Below are 21396 nucleotides of genomic sequence, written 5' to 3'. Positions count from 1 at the left end.
CTACATACGCCCTCTGGAGCATCCAGTCGCGTTGAAGGTGTCTGCTGGCCGGCACTGCGTGCCCGGAGCCTGTGAGTTGGCAGAATGCGGCGTAAAGAAGTGAGCAGAGTCCCCCGAGCAAGCAGAGCAGCGCCAGCAGCACATAACACAGCATCTCCTCTGGCCCGGCAGGTTAAAGGGAGAGCATTGGCCTCGCGGGCGCCGAAAGTGAAAGTGATCGCGATGCACTCACTCAATTATCATGACGGAAAAAAGACAGATGGCGGCTGCGCGTGTGCACGCGCACATGCACGCAAGCTTTAGGCCAGCACAAGCCTCTGGTAGCACTTTAAAAAGCCCCTTACTAAAAGTTGAGCAAGCAGCGCATGCACTGCTCTAGGCTCGACAGACTATTAAATTGGCAATATTTAAATATGTCGAGACTTATTTAAACATTACAGTGAAGTTCTGTAACCATTTTAAAAATGCATTCAAATACATGCTTGCCAAACATTCTATTTTGGTCAGGCAGCCCTTGCTAACGTGAAAAGATATCCACAGTGTGATTATTAGAAATGGGGAGGGGGCTTTGAAGAATATTTGGAATTCCTTTCCTTTTGACACATTCCCAGCCAGGGCCGGACTGGCCATAGCGGGCACCGGGCAATCCCCCGGTGCGCCGCACGGGTGGGGGGCGGTTTTGGGTCCCTGGGGGCCGGTTTTGTTACAGGGCCGTTTTAGCAGCATAGCTGCAAAATCGGCCCTGTACCAAAATCGGCCAAAAACCGGCCCGGCAAAGACCTCGGCGTCACCCACAACCCCCCCGATTGGGGAGGGGGGGCCGGCCGAGCACTTCGCCAGGACCGGTTGTGACTCCCAGTCCGGCCCTGTTCCCAGCTAGGATATAAATGACAAACGATGTTAGTGATGGCCCATTAGAAAGTGGCCTACTGCCGCTCATTTTTCACCACTTAAAAAAATCACTGCTATCAGCATAATGCTTCTTTTGGCCAGAGCCTGGTGGCCCTCCACCAACCCACCCCCTAGGACACTTCAGGCCCCCCAGTTTAAAGACCCATGGACTACAGACTAAGAAGCTTAAAAAGAGAAATTAAGGCAACAGGCCATTTCGCCTATGCACCCAGGATCTGGAACAGCAGCCCTGTATCCATTAAGACTGCCCCAGTGCTGGTTCTGTTTAGGAAACAGGGATTGCTCCTCCGGCTATGGCGGAGGAGCATCGCCCCACTACCCGCAAAGACAAACGGCTGTCCTGGGGACGGGCCACAGGGCTGGAGCAGGGCGAGGAGGCTCTGCTGTCAGTGTACATGACGGTTTGGCCGCCTTTTGGGGCCGACCAAACCATCATGCACACTAACATCTCTCTAACCCAGCTGTAATGCTGGGTGGAGAGATCAGCAGGTGCAGGGTCCCATGTCCCGAAACCAGTGTGCTTTGCCCAATTTCTACACGACTCTCATGGTGAGAGCTGCGTTACGATTGGCCGCAGGGGAAGCTGGGAGCCTGTGATTTTTTTTAAATTTCAACCCTGTCGCGCTGCCCCCCCCACCCCACCCCTCCTTGCGCTGCTCTTCCCCACCACATTTCCCTTACATCAGCCGCTATTGGAAACAGTTGAAGACACGCCTCTTTAAAAACCACTACATCACAGCACAGTGCATTAACATTCCACAACCAAACTCCTGCGTGTTGATGTTATTCTTATCTTTGACCCTGTGAGCACTCAGCTGTCTTTTGGCTAAGTTACCACTGTAGAAATGCCACAGACATACATACACAAAGGATAGGAGTTTGCCTATCTACAGCACCTACCGATCTGTGACTAACCACAGATGAAAAAGCTGATACAATTTTATAACAATGTATGCTCAACATTGTATACAATTCTGCACCAAAACGAAAACACTGCACATTGCAAACCTGTATTTCTTATGCTTGACATGACTGGGCCTCGACCCCATCTTGTTTCGTGTTGCAGCCATAAGGTTTGTTTTCATTTCTTATTCTGTTCACTACATGTAACCAAAACGTGCACTTGTAATGCTTTGTATTGACATGCTGTTCTTGAAGAATCATGGAATAAAACTTTGCAACATTCAAGGCTTTTCCTGACTGTAGCTTTTGACATGTGTGAGTTCCATAGTTTTGTAACAAGTTTGTCTCCCACAAGTGATGACATAAGGTTGGAATACGGCACATTAATATTCAGTTAGGGGCTAGTGGTAGAACGGTTGCACTATGTGACGTTGTACAATTCTTATCTGTGATTTGTCATTCATTTCTACATTTACTCATCCTGTGCTGACTGTGCAGTTTCCATTCACTTCCATTGTAAAGTAGGCCATAAAATTATGTATTTCTGGAGGTGAGGACGTCTTCTGACTCCCTGGCTTTAGAGGCAGATCTCTTGTCGGTTTGTCTTATACCTTGACTTCATGTTATGTACTACTGCATCTGATTGAGCCTTATGCTAATTCCCTATAGTAATTTATTATGAATCTTATTTTGCCATCTGTATATCTCCTGAATTATCTAAATAAGCCTGCATGTTTTATTTACTTCGGACTCCTGAGGATTTATCTCCTTGAAATGCTATTTGTTGATCTTGTATTGTGTGTTGCTTTAGAACACATTGCCCATATATACTTGAGGTTTAACACCATCACTAATCCTGCTTATGTGCTTTATCTGGCAGGATACCACCAACACAGGCAACCAAAAGACAGAAAATGTCCATTTGGTAAGTGTATTGGTATTTTAGTGTGGCCTTAATGCACATGTTGACCAGCTTCACTGATGAAGTCTTGAAGGGTTTCTATCTGTTTTTAGGTCGAGCCTGGGCAGCACATGCACTGCTCTGTGAGGCATGCTGTATTAAGGTATGGACTTGAAGCTCCGCCCACTCCCCACCCATCTTTTCAATTGGGTCGTGTTACTGTCCTTTGTAAATGGGTGCTTCTGATCCGTTAATACGCTTCTTAGTCCCTCCTTAGTAACGCCTTGTCTGCATTTTTAACCGCCCAAGAGGACTGGACTTTTTACTTGTGTTACACGGTTTGCTTTATTTAGGCTGTGAGCACTATTTTATTTAATGGTTTTCCCCTATTCCACCCACGACGTGCTTTCCCACAACCAGCATGTACAAAGTAAAGAGTTTTTCACAAGGTATTTATTTAGTTTATTAGTAGCAGTAACATGGACTACCCGCTTTTTTTTTTTTTTTTTTTTTTTTTTTTAAAAACCTTTATTTGAGTATGCAATAAAATACAAGGATGGGCCTACAACCACACGGGCCAGCCGCTAAAGAGGAGAAAATACACAATATACACTTCCGTAGCGGTAACGATCAATCGTCAATGCAATACTCCATATAATAGACAGAACAAAAACAGATTTTGTTTTATAAAAAAGAACAGACACACAAAAAGGCGAAAGTGTATTACTGAAGGTCAGCCCAAAGGACGGGAGGGGACAGCAACAAAAATGGAATCAAAGCTATAAGCTCCAAAGAGCCCGGATGGGGGGGGGGGGACGGGGCACGAAGGAGAAAAAGAAGGGGGGGGGGGAGCCGGAAAACCAGCACAACCCCTATATGCAAGGTTCCAAGAACGCTCGCCTAAGGAGACCGGGAAAGCTCAATGTCATCCACAAGGGGAGGAGTACAGATGGCACCACGATATTCATTCCATTGACCCCACACCCTAGTCCATGCCCTGGGTCTGCCCCTAGCCACGTAGACAGTCTTCTCACGGAACATAGACCAATCCATGTCGTCTTCCCATTTCGATAGTTCAGGGGGCTTGGAGGCCCCCCAAAGTTGAGCAATATCTCGCTTCGCAACCATATAACCCAGGGTGGCCCACCTAGTCTGGGCCACCGAGCAGTCAGTGGGCTCCCAAACATTCAAAAGACAACGACGAGGTTCCGGACACAAGGACACCCCTGTCACCACAGCCATAACCTCAAGCACAGCCGTCCAGTAAGCAACCACCATCGGGCATTCCCAAAGAATATGTAGGAAAGTCGCACTCAAACCACATCCACGCTTGCACAACCCATCAGAAGAAAAACCCATCACAAGCAAACGAGGTCCCGTAACATACACCCGATGAAGGATCTTCAATTGGACCAAACGGAGACGAGCCGGGATAGCCACCTCTTTAGGAGAAGAGAGGGCCGACTGCCAATCCTCGTCATCAAGCTCCAAACCATCACGAACCCATGCCTCCCGGAGTCGAACCAACAGATCAGTCCGAGTATTAATCAGTTTCTTGTAAATCAGGGAGATAGTGCTGTCAGGAAGATGTCCGTCAAGGACACGGTCTTCAAGGGGGGAAGAATCAGGCGGAATCTCACCAGGAGCAAATACAGCGGTCAAGGCGTGCCTAACCTGTAGGTATCGAAAGAATTCCCGACCACTCAAGCCATATTCAGCCTGGAGGGCCTGAAATGTTCGCACAGAGCCCTTGGAATACACATCTCCCACTTTAGAAATTCCAATCATGTCCCAGCGATCGAAACCCTTGGTAGACCAAAGACCGCCCAGACGTTCGGAAGCATAAAGCGGCGTGGCCAACGTCAAGCGATCCTCCCAGCCCAGGCTCCGAGTCGCGGCCCGCCACACCGCCAAAGCAATCGACGTAGGACCCACAAGATGGCGCCCAGCAGGGCGAGAGTAAAGCACTCTGTTAAAGTCACCTCCCGGAAGCTGAAGTCTATCCATCTCAAACGCCGGATTACTACCCGGCGAGAACATGATGTGGTTGATAGCGGACAAGTGTGAGGCCCAATAATACCTCTTAATATCGGGGAGTGCAATGCCACCGTCATACCAAGGAATGGAAAGCTTAGCAAGAGCAATACGCGGGCGTCCATCCCAGACAAGTTGTCTCTGAAGGGTCTCAATCTCCCGAAAATAGGACTGAGGGACAGGATCATAATAATTCTGGAGAGCGTAAAGAAACCTCGGTAACGACATCATCTTAAACAGGGCTGCCCGACCAAGGGGAGACAAGGGAAGCCTGCGCCAACGAGCAACGTCCAAACGCAGTCGAAGCAATGGAGGAAGGAGATTACGATCAAAGCGAAGAGACGAGTCCAGAGTAACGAAAACTCCCAAGTATTTGAAACCATCCCGGGCCACCTGAAGAGGGAGCCTGCTCGGTAATGGAGGCAAGACACCAGACAAAACATACACACAGGACTTGGTCCAATTGATTACGAGGCCCGAGTTAGCACCAAAGGACACAAGAACGTCAAATAAAACAGATAAAGACTTACGAGGGGAGGTAAGATACAAGAGGATATCGTCCGCATAGAGCGAGACTCGGTCCTCGAAGTCCGGGGCCCAGCGGATCCCTTTAAGGGACGGTTCCCAGCGGAGCCAGGCCGCCAACGGCTCAAGGGCGAGCGCAAACAGTAGCGGGGACAAGGGGCAACCTTGGCGGGTGCCCCTGCCCAGGGGGAAGGGAGCAGACACCCTACCATTCACAACAACCTGCGCCAAAGGTTCCGCATACAATAACTTAATCCAGCTAATAAACTCGCACCCGAAACCGAATTTCTCAAGAGCCGCCCATAAATAAGGCCACTCCACAGTATCAAAGGCCATGGAGGCATCCAAGGACGCCAAAATGGCCGGTTCAGTCAGTAGCCCCGCCCTCGCTATCACGCCGTGAAGACGACGTAGATTCAAAGCAGTGTTGCGATGCGGGATAAAACCAGATTGATCCGGATGAACTAAGTCCCCAAGAACCGATAGGAGTCGGGTCGCCAAAAGTTTCGCCAGAACCTTGGGTTCAACATTTAACAGGGAGATGGGTCTATATGAGGAACAAAGGTCGCGAGGTTTACCGTCCTTAGGGATGACGACTATCGTCGCCAAACGCTGATCATAGGGAAGGAGGTTACGCTCACGTGATTCCAAAAACATATCGCGGAGATATGGCGCCATTTTATCGGGTCGCAACTTGTACAACTCAATAGGCAAACCATTTGGACCCAACGCCTTGCCCGAACGGAGCGAACGAATGGCAGTAGCTATTTCATCAACCGTAAAGGGGGAGTCCAAAGCGATACGGTCCAAATCAGAGACACAGGGCAATGCAATATCACGCAAAAGGAGGCGAGAGTCAGCCACATCCCTCACAGACACAGGAGCATACACAATACGGAAATGTTCCGCAAAACGATCTACAATGGCGATCGGATCAATCACATTTTCACCACTCGCAGACTGAATCACAGGCACAACACGATTAGCTCTTTCTTTCTTGTCCAACCACGCCAGGAGTTTACCCGCCTTATCACCAACATCATACAATCTGCCTTGTTGCTCACGAAACATCGCTTTTGCAGCGTCAGTAACTAGGGATTTATATGCAAACTGTTTTAGACCCAGGGCATGAAGTTTCTCAGGCGTGACACCAGATCCCAGCTCGTCCTCCAAGGCAGAAATTTCCCCCTCGAGGTCCACTACCTCCCTCTTCCCGGCTTTCTTAGCTTCAACAATCAAAGAAAGGGCCTGTCCACGAATCACAGTTTTGAAGGCTTCCCACAGGGACACCGCCGAAGGGACCGACCCCTCGTTTTCCAGGAAATAAGCATCTATGGACTTGAGCAAGAGGGCACGAGTCTCAGGGGAGGAGAGATACCATGGGTTAATGGGAGCCACTCGGCCCACTGCCTCTATCCCAACCTCAAAACGAAGCCAGAGCGGCGAGTGGTCGGAGATGCCCCTTGGCAAATGTATAATCTCACGGACCGCCGACGACTGGGCAGCGGGCATCAGGAAATAATCTAGCCGAGATAGGCTACCATGGGCACCAGAGTGAAAAGTGTATTGAAGCTGAGTAGGGTGTAACAATCGCCAGCAGTCCACAAGGCCAAAAGTATCCAAAAACCCACCCAACCAACGCTGGGCATGCGGGGTATCCCTGGGGGGATGGCGATCGTGAAGGCCAGAAAGCACTGAATTAAAGTCACCGGCAAGAAAGAGTACACTATCAGGAAGGCCCAACAAGACACGGCCTAAATCAGTGAAAGTAGCAGTTTGCAAGCCTGGGGGGACATAAACATTAAAGAGGGACAGGGTGCGGCCCTCATATCTACCCACCAGAACAATATATCTCCCACGGTCATCCCGAATCACCTCATCTATCGCCAGAGGGAGGGAGTTACGAACAAGGATACCCACACCCCTGGATCCTGAGGTAAACCCCGAGTGTGCCACAAGGCTGTAGCCCCATCTATTCATTGCATTACATACATTCCCAATCAAATGGGTCTCTTGCAGGAAAACAATGTCCGGTGACAAACGTCTTATATATTTCAACACCACACTGCGCTTGATGCGATCTCCCAGGCCATTAACGTTCCAGGAAACAAATTTCAACCCCCTACCCCCCATCCCACCCACCCGAGCCAGGACCCCCCATCCAAGAGCTAGACATCAGAAACATCAGTAAAGACAGAAGCAATTCGCCTTGAAAACAACACACAAAAAAATAAGAACTTCCCATCCCCCCTCCCCCAAGCTGAAAGGAAACACCCCCCACCCTGCACCCCTGCAAAAAGCTAAAGAGCCACCCCAACCTGCAGTGTGCCTGTCGCCCCATAACCCCTAGTCCACACAAAGACCCCGGAGGAGGAAAGGTCTCCGTTCCACCCGCCCCCAGACTACAGTAAGAGCAAGAAACAACACACAAAAAAATAAATAATCACATTGCAGAGGTACGCCGGCCACCACTCCTGGGAACGTATTCAAAACGAGACATCAGAGTCAAACAATCAGATCTCCACACCACCTTCGGCACCACCAGGGTGAGCGGCAGATTCAGTCTCAGGAGGACGGTCAGGCAAGGAGTCCAGCCAGTCATTAACAGCATCCGGTCTATCAAAGAACAGAGTACGCTCATTATACTCGACACGAAGTCTGGTGGGGAAAAGCATAGCATAGCGTAGACCCCGATCTCGAAGACGTTTCTTAGCACCACGAAACTCCATCCGTTGTCTTTGAACCTGTTGGGAGAAGTCCGGGTAGAAGTTCACTGTGGCATTCTCGAAGGCCACCGGGCCCTTCACCCGTGAGGCCTGCAGGATAGCGTCCCGATCCCTATAATGAAACAGTTTAGCCACAATAGGCCTTGGCGGAGCACCCGGTTTAACTTTGCCCCCCGGGACACGATGTGCACGTTCAACCGTGAAAAATTTGGTAAGCCCGGAGGGGGCAAGATGGTTTAAAATCAGACCCTCAACCAGGAGATCAACAGAGTGGGGTTCAGGGTTTTCCGGTACACCAACCAGGCGAACATTGCAGCGACGTGCCCTGTTTTCAAAATCCTCCAGGCGTCGGGTCATGAAGTCGTTCACCCGACGAAGATTCCCAACCTCCGTCTGGAGCTCCGAGACGTCCTTCGTGAGGCTAGACGATTTAATATCCAATGACTGCACCCTCTCATTCGTCTTGCCGAGATCAGCACGAATCAGGTTCACCTCGATGGCCACGGTGTCAAGTTTGTGGGCCAAGGCCTCATACTGAAGGCCGGTGGATTCCCTCACTCCCGAGATGGCGCCCATGATATCCTGTAGGGAAGGCTCCGCCGACTCTTCCAAAATTCGTTCAGACGCCGTACTGTGGCCAGGTAGGGCAGCTCCGGGGGACCCCTTAGATTGAGTATAACGGTCCATGACGTTCGTCTGAACCGGCGCTCCGCGCAGAGGTGTTTTCGTCTTGCGCGTTTCTCTGTCCCCTCTGCCCGCCATTTTGAAGATGCGTCACGGGACAAGCCACCAGGGTCGACGGGCCAAACACCCAAAACTCAGGATCAAAAGTACACCCAAAAGAAGGGCTCAACTCGGGAGGAGGCCACCAAACCAGCACATAGACAAGAGGAAAGCCCCGTGTCCGAACCGTCTCCAAGTCTCAGCCAAGCGCGATACGCACACTCGTGGCACAGGTCGAGACAGAATCGAAACCGAAACTCAGGAAGGGGGTCTCACAAGGCCAGATCTCCTGCCGTTGTTGTTCAATTCCAGGACGGCCACAGATCTGCACCCCGTCCCGGGCGCACCTCAAGGGCGGAGCCCAAAAGTTCAGACCACCGTAGCTCAGGAGTACGAGATCCAAAGCAAATTCCGAAAAGTGCCAGGGTAATCAGCCAAACGTCCTCTACTTGAATTCTTACAAGAAATCAGGATCTAGTCAGGATAAATCGCCGGGAGCGGCGAGGGTCCGGAGAGCGCTGTGCTCAAGCGGCCATCACGGATGCCCGCCAAGCTCCTCCTCGACTACCCGCTTTTTTCGTGTTTATTTGCTTTAGTAGTATTCGCGTCACACCCCGCTTTAGGGGCCAGATGTAGGTAGGCAAATACCGGTCGGTAACAGCCGATTTCGGCCGCTACCGACCGGTATTTGGCTTTTGACATGTAGGTGGCTCGAAATTTACAGAATCGGTATATGTGACACACAGACATGCCCTTAGGGCATGTATGTGTGCCACATGGCACACAAGCCTGCAATTGGGGTGCCCGTTCCCCCTGCCAGGATTCGGTAGTTACCGATTCGGTAAATACCGATTCGGTATTTTCCATTGATTCCTATGGGCTTCAAGGCCCATAGGAATCAATGGGAAATACCGATTCGGTATTTACCGAATCGGTAAATACTGAATCTTACAGAATCGGTAATTGTAAAATAAAAATTACCTACATCTGCCTACTTCCAATTTACCTACTCTTAAATACCGAATCGGTATGATTCGGTATTTAAGAGTAGGTAAATCGGAATTACTTACATCTGGCCCTAGATGTTTAAAGCTAAAGCGCCGTGTGACGCAATTGCTACAAAAGTAAATAAATAGAAAAAAAGCGGACAGACGCCGAATTTCTTTTCCATTTATTTACTTTTGTAGGAACTCGGCACGCCCCGCTTTCGCTTTAAACACCTAAAGCGGGGCAAGACACTTATTCGCCAGCCGCCCGCTTTTTTAAAATTAATTATTGCATAGAAATTTTTTCAAAGAAGGCGCCAGACATGTTTCATGTTTTAACAAGGCGGCTGAGCTGCCCTTGTGTATTATTTATCAACACAGCGTCAACATGCTTTTAACATGGCTGCTGGCCGCGCCGCTGTTAATATGTGTTGTTTGTCAATACAGTACCTGGGGTGCTTTATGTTTTAACACAGCAGCCAACAACCAACAATAAGCAGATGGTAGGCTCTACGCTTACCATAACTTTCTTTTCTCCAGTATTAGGGGTGTCTTTCATAGATTCACATGCTTGAATATTCCCCGTCGTCGAAGTGGGTCCCACGGTACATAAAATAGTAGGTAAATATATATATATATATATACATATAGAAAAATATATAATTATACATATACATATAAAATGTAATACATATAAAATATATAAATACAGTTAAAAGTACCATAGAACTAAAAGGCCCATAGAAGCCTTAAAGGGAGAATTCACTTTAGTAACATATCAGAGTCATTATAATAGTCCACATTCCAGCCAATCAGGCAGCAGCACCCTCAAGAACCTTCTCCTCAGAAGCTCAGGCCCTCAGATTTTCTACCGCACGTCGTGTGAAGGGAGTCTCCCTGAGCTCTGCTCAGTTTCTTCTACTTTATTGCTAATTCTACTCTTAAAATGTCTTCAACTAAAAAATCTTTATTCAGGCCATGTTCTTCTTGTGGAAAGCTTCCCCTTTTTCATGAAGATCCTCACAGTAAGTGCATTTACTGTCTTTACCCGGATCACGAGTTAAGGAACTGCAAGTTCTGCAGGACTTTCTCTTCAAAGACTTTGAAAGATAGAGAGGCCCGTCTCCTTCTGTGGCTACAGAAGTTGAAGACTTCAGAAAATCCAGCTTCTGATATGGAGAGTGTATCTTCATTCCATTCTAAGGCCTCTCTTAAGCGTGGGTCAGAGACAGAGATGCCTTCTCCTTTTCTGAAGAAAAAGAAGCTCGTCAACATCTCCAAAACTGTCTCCCCACGGGATCTACCAGCCTCTACGCCTACAGGACCTGGTTCTCTGGCGTCGCATTCCCAAGCCGTGCCCTCGTCATCAAAAACGGACGCCGCTACGAGATCCGTCGACGCTGTACCGACCATGACGAAGACATGTTCAATGTCCACAAAGACTACGACAACGAGGTCTACCTCGTCGACGACGCTTCAAGAGGTGAGACCGATCACCTCCATTATTAAAATCTCGTTGACGGCCATCAAACCTGTCTCTTCGAAGGCTCTGACTAAAAAGCATTAGTCGAAGAAGACTTCGTCGACGTGTTCCAAGTCGACGACGGTCCCATCTTCGTCGACTACCACATCATCGTCGACGGTGACCAGCCCGTCGACAGCGTCATCCTCGTCGGCGGTGCCTTCTTCGCCGACGGTACCTCCTTCATCGACGACTGCCTCGTCGACGGCGAAACCAGTGACAACGGCATCCTTTTCGTCGACGGCTCGAAAATCTATGTCGACGAAAGATAAGGGGAGAACACTGCCACCATCGACGGATCCAAAATCTTCCAGTAAACAAAACAAGGGATCCAAAATCTTCGTCAGCGGGTCCCGCTTTGACAATACCATCTACGATCACCTCGTCGACGGGATCGTCGACGACGCACCATTCAATTGCTACTGCAACTACTTTTACAGTGGTAACAGCTTCAGTGGTCAAACGTCCGGCTCCACTACACTTGAGTCCTATTACCAGTGGTGCTAGTCTTCCAGCACAACTGTTTGAGTCTGCAGAAGAGAACTCCGATGATGGTTCCTATGTGGATGACGTTTTTCGTCCTGCGTCCAGTCCCTCTGAACTCAAAATAAAGTGCCAAGAAGATGAGGATGACGATGAGGAAGAGGGGAGTACTCTCTTTCCCGTCCATGTTGATCAGTTTGATGCACCTCAGGAGGAACCAATGACCCAAATACCGTTCTCTTTGGTGTCCAACCTGCAACATATGCTGGACGATTATATTCGCAGATTCCCTCCATCTGCGCCCACTTCACCTACTCCTCAACCTGCGACGCCAGCTTCAGTACCTGCTGTAACGCCGAGATCACCGGTTCGTCCACAGCCGGATACAGATAATGATGACAATGTGCATCAGGACACAGATCAAGATGACGATGATGTCCTCATGGATTGGGATAATTATAGGGCTCAAACGCCGTCTTCGCCACCGACATCGCCCTTGGCTTCCCCGCCAGTGGACATCGGAAGTTTCCACAATCTAATGGTACGTGCTGCCAAACGTTTCCATTTAACCCTGGAGGTGCAACAACAAGATTGCTTTCTCTATGATTTCAAGGACCAGCCTCTAAAACAGACCCATACCATACCAATTATTGATTTTATTTGGCAAGAAGGTCTTAAACTTATGGAGCGACCAAATTCCATCCTGGCTGTACTACCACGTCTTGATAAGAAATACAAGGCTCCTGCAGACTCACCAGCATGCCTTGTTTCACATCCTAAGGTGGACTCAGTCATCACGCAGGCAGCCCAGAAACGGTCCCGTAATCCTGCCACTCCGCTAACTTCTCCTCCGGACCAGGAAGGGCGCCGATTAGACTCTGTCGGAAAGAAATTCAACACCATGGCTGCCACGACGGTTAGAGCGGCCAACTCCCTGGCCATCCTCGGAAGATATGACCGTCAAATGTGGTCCGAAATTGCAGCTTTGATAACCCAACTTCCAGATTCCGTCCAAGCCGAGGCCCGGACAATTGTCCAAGAAGGAGAGAAGATCTCTTCGGAGATTATTGATTGTGCTGTTGACATTTCTTCAACAGGCTTCAGGCAACTTGCTGGAGCTGCTGTTTTAAGACGCCAAGGCTGGTTCAAATCTACATCTTTTCGCCCTGAAGTACAGGCGAGAGTTCTTGACTTGCCATACGATGGCGATTCCCTTTTTGGCAAGCATGTGGACGATGCCCTGGAATCCATCATAAAATACACGGATACTGCTTAGGAACCATCCAATACAAGAAGCGGCCTTTTCGAGGAGCACGTGGCAGAGGCAACTCAGCAAATATTCGTGGCTCCTCCCAGTATCGTTCCTGTGGCGACAACAAACAGAGATACAACTACCAGTCTCAAAATCGCCAATCCAATTCAAGACCTTATCGGAGAAAAAACAACTACAGAGGTGGTACCACCTCTAAAAAGCAGGGACTTCCCCAGAATACAGTGTTCTCCGACTCTGAAAATTGGAGGTTGAATCTCTCAAAAACTCTACAATTGGTCACAAATCACTTCGGATCGTTGGGTCCTAGATGTCATCTTAAAGGGACATGTTCTCGAATTTACAAAATTTCCACCCACCCGCCCGCCCTCTAGCCCGCCCCCCAGCCCGCCCCCAGCCCATCTGAAAGAACTGTTGGCTCAAGTCAAAATCATGATACAAAAAGGGGCTGTCGAAGTGGTTCCTCGAGTTCAACAGGGCAAGGCCTTTTATTCCTGTTTCTTTTTAACCAAGAAAAAGTCGGGAGAGTGGCACCACATTCTGGACTTACGTGCCCTGAACAAGTTCATCAGATCACAAACATTTCGGATGTTAACTTTACTGGAAATTCTACAGTACCTCAATCCCGGGGAGTTCCTCTCCACGATCGACCTCCAAGATGCATATTTTCATGTGCCAATATTTCACAAACACAGAAAATATCTTCGCTTCACTGTCGGATCGAAGCACTTCCAGTTCAAGGTGTTGCCATTTGGCCTTCGTTCAGCACCAAGAGTTTTTACAAAGATCATGGCTCCGGTCGCAGCTTTCCTTCGCCTGCAGGGCATTCAATTTTACCCTTATTTGGACGATTGTCTGATAAAGGCTCAGATATATCAAGCAGCAAGGCAACACACTCAGACTTGCCTGTCACTTTTTCGCACCCTGGGCCTTTCTATCAATCAGGAAAAGTCTCATCTTCGTCCATTACGACAGAGAATCTTTCTAGGAGCCTTGATCGATTCTCGTCTGCCACAGGTGTTTGTCTCACAGGAGCGACAAGTTCGCATACTCAAGATGGTCGCTTTTCTAAGGTCAAGAAGGTCCGCTTCTGTCCGGATGTTGAAATCCTTTCCGGGCATGGCCTCCTCTTGCATCCATCTGATTCCACACTGCAGGCTTCATATGAGAGTCATCCAAGAGGAGTTGAACAAACAATGGAAACAAGTCTCTGGGTCGTTCAACGACAAACTTTACCTGACCCCCCGCATTCAAACAGCATTGGAATGGTGGGCTCACCTTCCAAACATCGCCGCCGGGCGACCCTTCCAGGTAACAGCTCCTACGCTTACCCTCACAACGGAGGCATCCTTAGAGGGTTGGGGGGCACACCTCGACGGGATGTCGGTCAAGGGCAAATGAACTGCAGTCCAACGCACATGGCATATAAAACGCCTAGAACTCTTGGCCATCTTCCTTGCCCTAAAATCTTTCTGGAGGCTGATACAAGGCCAATCGCTGCTGGTGCGGACAGACAACACCACCAGTATGCAATACCTCAATAAATAGGGAGGTACGAGGTCTCTTCTGCTTTCCAAGCAGGCGCAGGAAATCTGGGAATGGGCGATTCACCATCAGGTCCACCTGACAGCAGTTCACGTGCCGGGTGTCTCCAACGCCCTTGCCGACTCTCTCAGCAGATCACTTGCAGACAATCACGAGTGGGAACTCCACCAACCAACTCTGGAGTACATCTTTCGTCAGTGGGGCCAACCACAGATGGATCTGTTTGCGACTCTGACCAACTGCAAATGCCTACGCTTTGCAAGTCGGCATCCCCACAGAGAGTCGAGCGGGAATGCGTTTTCGATCAATTGGTCGAACGAATTTGTTTACGCTTTTCCTCTGCTCCCTCTCGTTCCGCGCCTGTTGCACAGGATGCGGCTTCAACCCTGTCACGTCATACTGATTTGCGCCCAGGTGGCCACATCGCCCATGGTTCACGGATCTCCTCCTATTTTCCCAGTGCAATCCGATCCTTCTTCGCCCTCTGCCTCACCTGCTCACCATGAACCAGGGACGGGTTTGCCATCCGGATCCGGCATATCTCCAACTGCATGCTTGGAACCTGAGCACAATGAGTTCTCACGTTTGAATATTGCTCCGGAGTGCAGGGAAGTGCTGGCTCATGCACGCGCTCCTTCCACCATTAAAACATATCAATTGAAATGGAAGCGGTTTTGTGTCTGGTGTCACAAGGAAGCCCTTGAGCCGATGCACGCCAAGCCAGAGCAAATCCTGCCGTTTTTCCTATCTCTAGTGAAGTCAGGTCTTTCACATTCCACTCTTAAAGTCTTTCTGGCAGCGATTTCTCGCTTTCGTCATGATGGTTCCACATCACTGTATTCCTCTCGGATCATCCGGCAGTTCTTCAGGGGCTTCTTTCGAATGTATCCACCCATACGTCGTCCGCCGCCTGCTTGGCGCCTGAATCTGGTTTTATCTCAGCTCCTCCTACCTCCTTTTGAGCCCATCCATTCAGCGGACTTAAAATTCCTCACATGGAAGTTTGCTCTCCTACTCGCGCTTACATCCTCCAGGCGAGTAAGTGACATTCAAGCATTCACAATTCAACCTCCATTTCTTCAATTCACCAAGGACGCTGTTACTTTGCGTACAAATCCTAAATTTATCCCCAAGGTTCCTACGAATTTTCATCTTAATGAGCCAGTCATTCTCAAGACTTTCTTCCCAAATCCTCAGTCTCCCGCTGAGCGTTCTCTACATTCCTTGAATTTAAACCGTTGCCTGAAATTCTACATTCAGCGCACCGCTCCTTTTCGAAAATCAGACCAGCTCTTTGCGGCCTATGGCTGAATGTGCAAAGGACAACCAGTCACTAAACCATCCATTACTAGATGGATTTCTTCTGCCATCTCCTTCTGCCATCAACGGGCTGGTAAGCCTCTTTCTGCTCCGGTGCGAGCACACTCGACAAGGGCTGTAGCATCATCTACCGCCCTCTTTGCTGGAGTGCCTCTGCGCCAGATCTGCAGAGCTGCAACGTGGTCGAGCAGACACACGTTTACGAGGCACTACTGTTTGGAGTCAGCGGACGCTGCAGATGCTGCTGTGGGACAGGCAGTGCTACAAAATCTTTTCAACTAAGGTGAGCCTCTGTTGCTTCCCGCCTCCTGTCATAAAAGGTTTTGCCATATGTCTAAATGTATGCTATGTTCATATGTGCACTGACTTTACTTACTTTGGTTTTCACTGCCTTTTATGACTCATATATTGGTTTACTGCTTTCTATTCTTATTCAAGCAGGTGAATCTATGAAAGACACCCCTAATACTGGAGAGGAACATTAGTTACTTACCTGTAAACTGTGGTTCTCCAGTATTGGTGTCTTTCATAGATTCACATGCGACCCACCCTTCCTCCCCTCAGAGGCTCTCTTCTCCTCATGCACTATGGCTCACTTTGGGGCTACGAAAATCTGAGGGCCTGAGCTTCTGAGGAGAAGGTTCTAGAGGATGCTGCTGCCTGATTGGCTGGAATGTGGACTATTATAATGACTCTGATATGTTACTAAAGTGAATTCTCCCTTTAAGACTTCTATGGGCCTTTTAGTTCTATGGTACTTTTAACTGTATTTATATATTTTATATGTATTAAATTTTATATGTATATATATAACTATATATTTTTCTATATGTATATATATATATATATATATATATATATTACTACTATTTTATGTACCGTGGGACTCCCACTTCGACGACGGGGAATATTCAAGCATGTGAATCTATGAAAGACACCAATACTGGAGAACCACAGTTTACAGGTAAGTAACTAATGTTCATATGGCTAATAGCAGAAGCGTGACTGTTACAAACTCATTTTCCTGCTGGCAACTACTTTCTTGCCTTTCCATTTAACGTGGGCTTGTTTAATAACTCTTTAATGAGAGTGTGTGTGTGTCTGCCTATGTGTATGCTTGTGTGTGTGCCTGTGTCTGCCTGTGTGTGTGACATCTACAATCAAATAGGTCTCGCATTTACGATGGGTTCAGCAATTGCCATTGTAAAGGACAATGCCTTTTATTTATGTGTTGGATTTTAAAACATAAATAAAAGGCATTGTTGTTTACAATGCCAATAACTTATATGCTTAACCGTGGCGGCAATTCTGCCGCGGTGCGGTGGTTTAGTGGAGTGGGCGGGTCAGCGGCGGGCAATGGAGATTCGCAGCACTATGGAGGTAGTGCTTGCGACGGCTGTTGGCCGACGAACGCATGCAAAGGGTTAAACTCTCGCAAATGCGAGACCTATTGCATTGCAAATTCTTGTTTATATGCAGTTTTATACAGCGCAAACTCCACCTGAAAGTATTGGAGTGCTTGACATGAGCACAAGTTACATTACACAAGGACACATTCATTTTTTAGGCACTGGGGAGAATGTGACTTGCCCAAAATCATAGGATGTTGGGCGGAGCCTGGTTCTCCAGTTTCAAAGTTGAAAACTTTGACCGTAAGGCCACCTCCTCTCCTCTGTGTTCCATAGCATACACAGCATCGTTATGCCCTCCCTTAACCTGGAGGGGATGGGAAAATCTGAAAATAGGCCACTGACAACACAGATGTGGACACCCAGTTTGTTCAACTTGTAAACTCCCTCAGTGTGGCTTTTGAATGGCCAGGATGCCAGTGACCCGGAAGCACATGAGGACCGGTGACATTCACACGTTCATATAACAGAAATAGACAATTCATTATTTCTGCTTCTCTTTTACTTTTCATTTACATAACATTCTCCTGAATGTTACCCTGTTATAATACAGAACATGTATAAAAAACTCTACACCACAAGCAGGGGGGCTGTGTTCACAGGGGAAGTGTACCATAGACTTGTAGGAAGAATACACACAGGAAGAGAATGCACCAGGAGGAACAGAGTAAAGGGTGCAACACAGACATGGGAAGGGTACATACTGGAATACCCAGGACACTGTGCAGAAGGGGCACAGACTGGCAGAGAAAGCACAAGAGGCAACAAGGTCGGAGAGAGATGGCACAGACTGAGAAGAGCGCAGTGTGATAAGAGAGTACATAAAGGGAAGCCACAGTACCAGAGATGGTACATAGATGGAAAGGCGGGAACAGTGCAATGTCTTCATAGTGCACATGCATGCTTTAATTTGCAATGCTGTGAATTATTTTACAATTTTTGTTGAATCGCTGTGTATCAAATGTGCTCACATGACTGTAACAAACATTATCAAAGCCAATAGGTCTTGCTTATGGGCAAGCTATTGGCCTTGGCAATTGGGTGGGGGTTGAAAGCAGGATAGTAAAAAAAGCCATATAAAGAGGGCTGCACGAACCACTTCATAGCCCTTTTAGGTCTCGCCTACGCAGCGCACATGCGCTGCATAGGCAAAAAGACTTTTAGCACATCTGGCGATTCACTTGCAGGAGCGAGCGCCGCCATAAGGTAGCAATTATTTCTCCCGCAAGTGAATCGCGCAGCCCCCCTCCCCCCCCTGCTGCCGCCGAGGCGCGCGCGCGCCTCCCCTGCAACTGGCAGCCTGCCATGCTTGTGCTTGTTTATAACTAGTTATTTAACGCAGTGCTACATATGTAATCCACAAAGTGCCCCAAATACGGTTTCTATTTGAGAATCTTTGATTCGGATAAAAACTTACTTTATGAATAATTGGATGTTTCAAACTTTGTCTAAGCAACCATTTCAGTCTGGCGACTAATTGTTACCACTGGGCACTGTTTAAGCCTGCTAAATAGAAACATATATACATTCACGTCAGACATCATGGATTTTGCCGTCGTGTTTGCTTTGATTCTTTCAGCCTTTATACTAATTGAGTGTTTGATGATAAAACTCCCCTCCTCCCCCTAGCATAACATCCCATTTGATCTGTGTTCTCTGCCTTTTCCTGTTTTGGTGACACGCAGCCCCCCAGTGTGGCCCAAGTTTGTTTTCATTGTGTCCCATGGAGACTTTTCTACGCTGTGGCTTCAGCCCACAGGGGTCACACACGTCATTGTGGAGAAGATGGAGTGCAGCTGTGTGCTGAGTGTCAGACAGAGTCAATTTTAACCAGAGCTGCATTAAACATTCCATTGGTAAGATTCGCTCGCCCGCTTCCCTGCTACACACAATGAATGTCCGGCTGTCTCCCGTGGCTGCACGTAGCAATATGCCCTTCGTTTGGCATTCACCACTAACGGGTTGTTAAAATGTTAGTTTCTTTCAGGCAAAAACATTATTTTTGTCGCAGCAAAGACTATTTTCGGCGCAAGAAAAATGTTAAGAGCTGGGGAATGTTAACACATCCTAGACATGTTTGCGGAGGTGTACATGGGCAGAGGGCGCGATTGGGCCTTGATCTTAGCACAGACAGGTCCCTTTACCAACCGAAGCCCTGAAGCACCCAATGGGCTTTAAGAAGCGGCGTTGGTTTTCGGTATTGCGAGTCGCAATTAAGGAATTTTAAGAAATCGCTATTTTTAAGCGAGATCTTCAAGCATAGCATTTTGCTATTCCTTATTAGCGAATCCTTATTTTTCGCTAATGAGGAATCGCAAAATGGGTGCTTGATGCATCTGGGGGAAAGTCTCTCTCAAGCGAGAGCTCAAGCGTTAGTGAATGTGCGCTTATGCACGCAAGACCTAAAAAGACACGAAGCGGGCAGCACAAAATTTCTTACAGCTAACTGCATGATTTGCTGTCATTGAATGGTTATGCTCCTGAGTACTGCACTAGACTCTGTGATTTTGGAAACTTCCATGAGGTACTGTTTTGAAATGCCTGAAAACTATATGTATTTTTAGGCAATTTACTTGTCACATTGTGCTGTAAACTGTTGTTTTATTCATTTTCCATGTATTTTATTGCCCTCCTTAAAGAGGTATTAATCAGCTCCATTTTAAACTTCAAATACTAATACGCTCCATAATAAGGTAGCCCGCAGTGCATTGAGGAACTATTGATTTTGAATCATAACAGCGATGGAAATATTTTTCATAGACTGCTACAAATGCTCTCCAGGTACAAATTATTTTAAAGAAACTTTGGACCACTGTATAGTTCTACCCTTGTTAGTGTAGGACACTGTCCTGCCACACATGCAATCAAAAACGTGTTTGCATATTCAAGAGGAGCACCTTTCTATCAATATGTATCGGGCGGTTGTACATTTGAAAAAATCAGCCTATTGCAAAACTGTTTGAGAATCAGAATTTCATTTATTTATTAATTCAAGACTGGTTTTATTTGCGGTTTTATTTTGTGTATCCTAAGTGTTTACTAATATTTGAAATCGCTTCATCAGGACAAGATCAAAATGTACTCTAAAATAAAAATATTAATGATTTCATCCTACACGAATGGGATTACTGCTATGCAAATTATATCTTGGCTTGGATGCATAATTATGAATGAACCATAATTATGTAGCCACGTCATGACTCATATTAATAGAAAGTAGTGCCCCAAGGCTGTAAACCGATTATTTCCATGAAGAAGAAGAATTTCGATCAATAGAACACAAAGCAGCATTGAAAAAAATAAATTGTGTGAAACAATATTGAAATTTCTTCAACTTTGCATGAAGTGATATTGGGCAAGGCGATGTAGGAACCATGGAGTATACATGCACGAAATGATGCAAGCACTTTGTTTTGTGTGCATGAGACTGTGCAGGTTTCATATAGCATGATGTGAGATCGAGTAGGGCCCATAGAGTGTATGAGGGATACAGCGCAGGTCCTGGGAGAGTATGAGTGCATGGATGGGAGCTTGACTTAACAACCCCGGCATAATAGGAAATGTTGCAGGATCTCACACCCACATACGATGCACGTGTGCTGCAAGTGTATTATTGTGTAAGTTGGAGAGACAGCACAGGAACTTCGTAGTCTATTTGAGACTTGGCGGCTTGCCAGCTGATCTATAAGTCACCCCAGTGAAATGATGTGAAAACTACAAGGTATTTTGGGAAAACCATGGCCGAGAATGAGATTGAACGTTTGCATGTCCATGGTGTTGAAGGGCCAGTAATATCAATATGTGAGACGACTATAGGATTTGGATATACAGACGTCAAAAATGCCCTCATTAATCATGTGACCGCCAGCGGCTCCTCTGTTAAGGCGGAGGAGCGTCACGCCCCCCCCCCCCCCCGCCCCCCTGCGAGCACAGCAGATACACACATAATAAGAAAATGGTCATTACTTTATTATTCTGTGTGCTGCCGGCCGTGCTAGAGCAAACGTGATGGTGGGGGCAGGGCAGACAGATTCCTGCCTATTGCCGGATGACTGCCCAGTGGGCGTGACAGATTGGCCGGCTTTCTACAGCCAGCCAATCTGTCATGCGCACTTCACAGCCTCCAATCCCAGTGCT

At 47.7% G+C, this 21396-nt stretch overlaps 1 protein-coding gene and 1 long non-coding RNA gene across 4 annotated transcripts in view; one reads left to right on the top strand and one right to left on the bottom strand.

Moving 5' to 3' along the window:
* LOC144799953 (uncharacterized) overlaps nucleotides 1-21396 on the top strand; it is a 924253-nt gene that overhangs the window by 88887 nt on the left and 813970 nt on the right. For both annotated transcript variants that reach the window (XR_013603906.1, XR_013603905.1), the window contains exon 2: nucleotides 2696-2740. This is a non-coding gene — a long non-coding RNA (uncharacterized LOC144799953). The remainder of the gene's footprint in view (nucleotides 1-2695; nucleotides 2741-21396) is intronic.
* The window catches only part of FCSK (fucose kinase), a 1128763-nt gene that overhangs the window by 365438 nt on the left and 741929 nt on the right, over nucleotides 1-21396 (bottom strand). The gene's annotated exons all lie outside the window — the stretch shown is intronic.

Source organism: Lissotriton helveticus, chromosome 12 (assembly GCF_964261635.1).
Source record: "Lissotriton helveticus chromosome 12, aLisHel1.1, whole genome shotgun sequence".
In the NCBI taxonomy this organism is placed as follows: domain Eukaryota; kingdom Metazoa; phylum Chordata; class Amphibia; order Caudata; family Salamandridae; genus Lissotriton; species Lissotriton helveticus.
The sequence above is the reverse complement of the archived record's forward strand: the minus strand, read 5'-3'. Positions and strand labels throughout refer to the sequence as shown.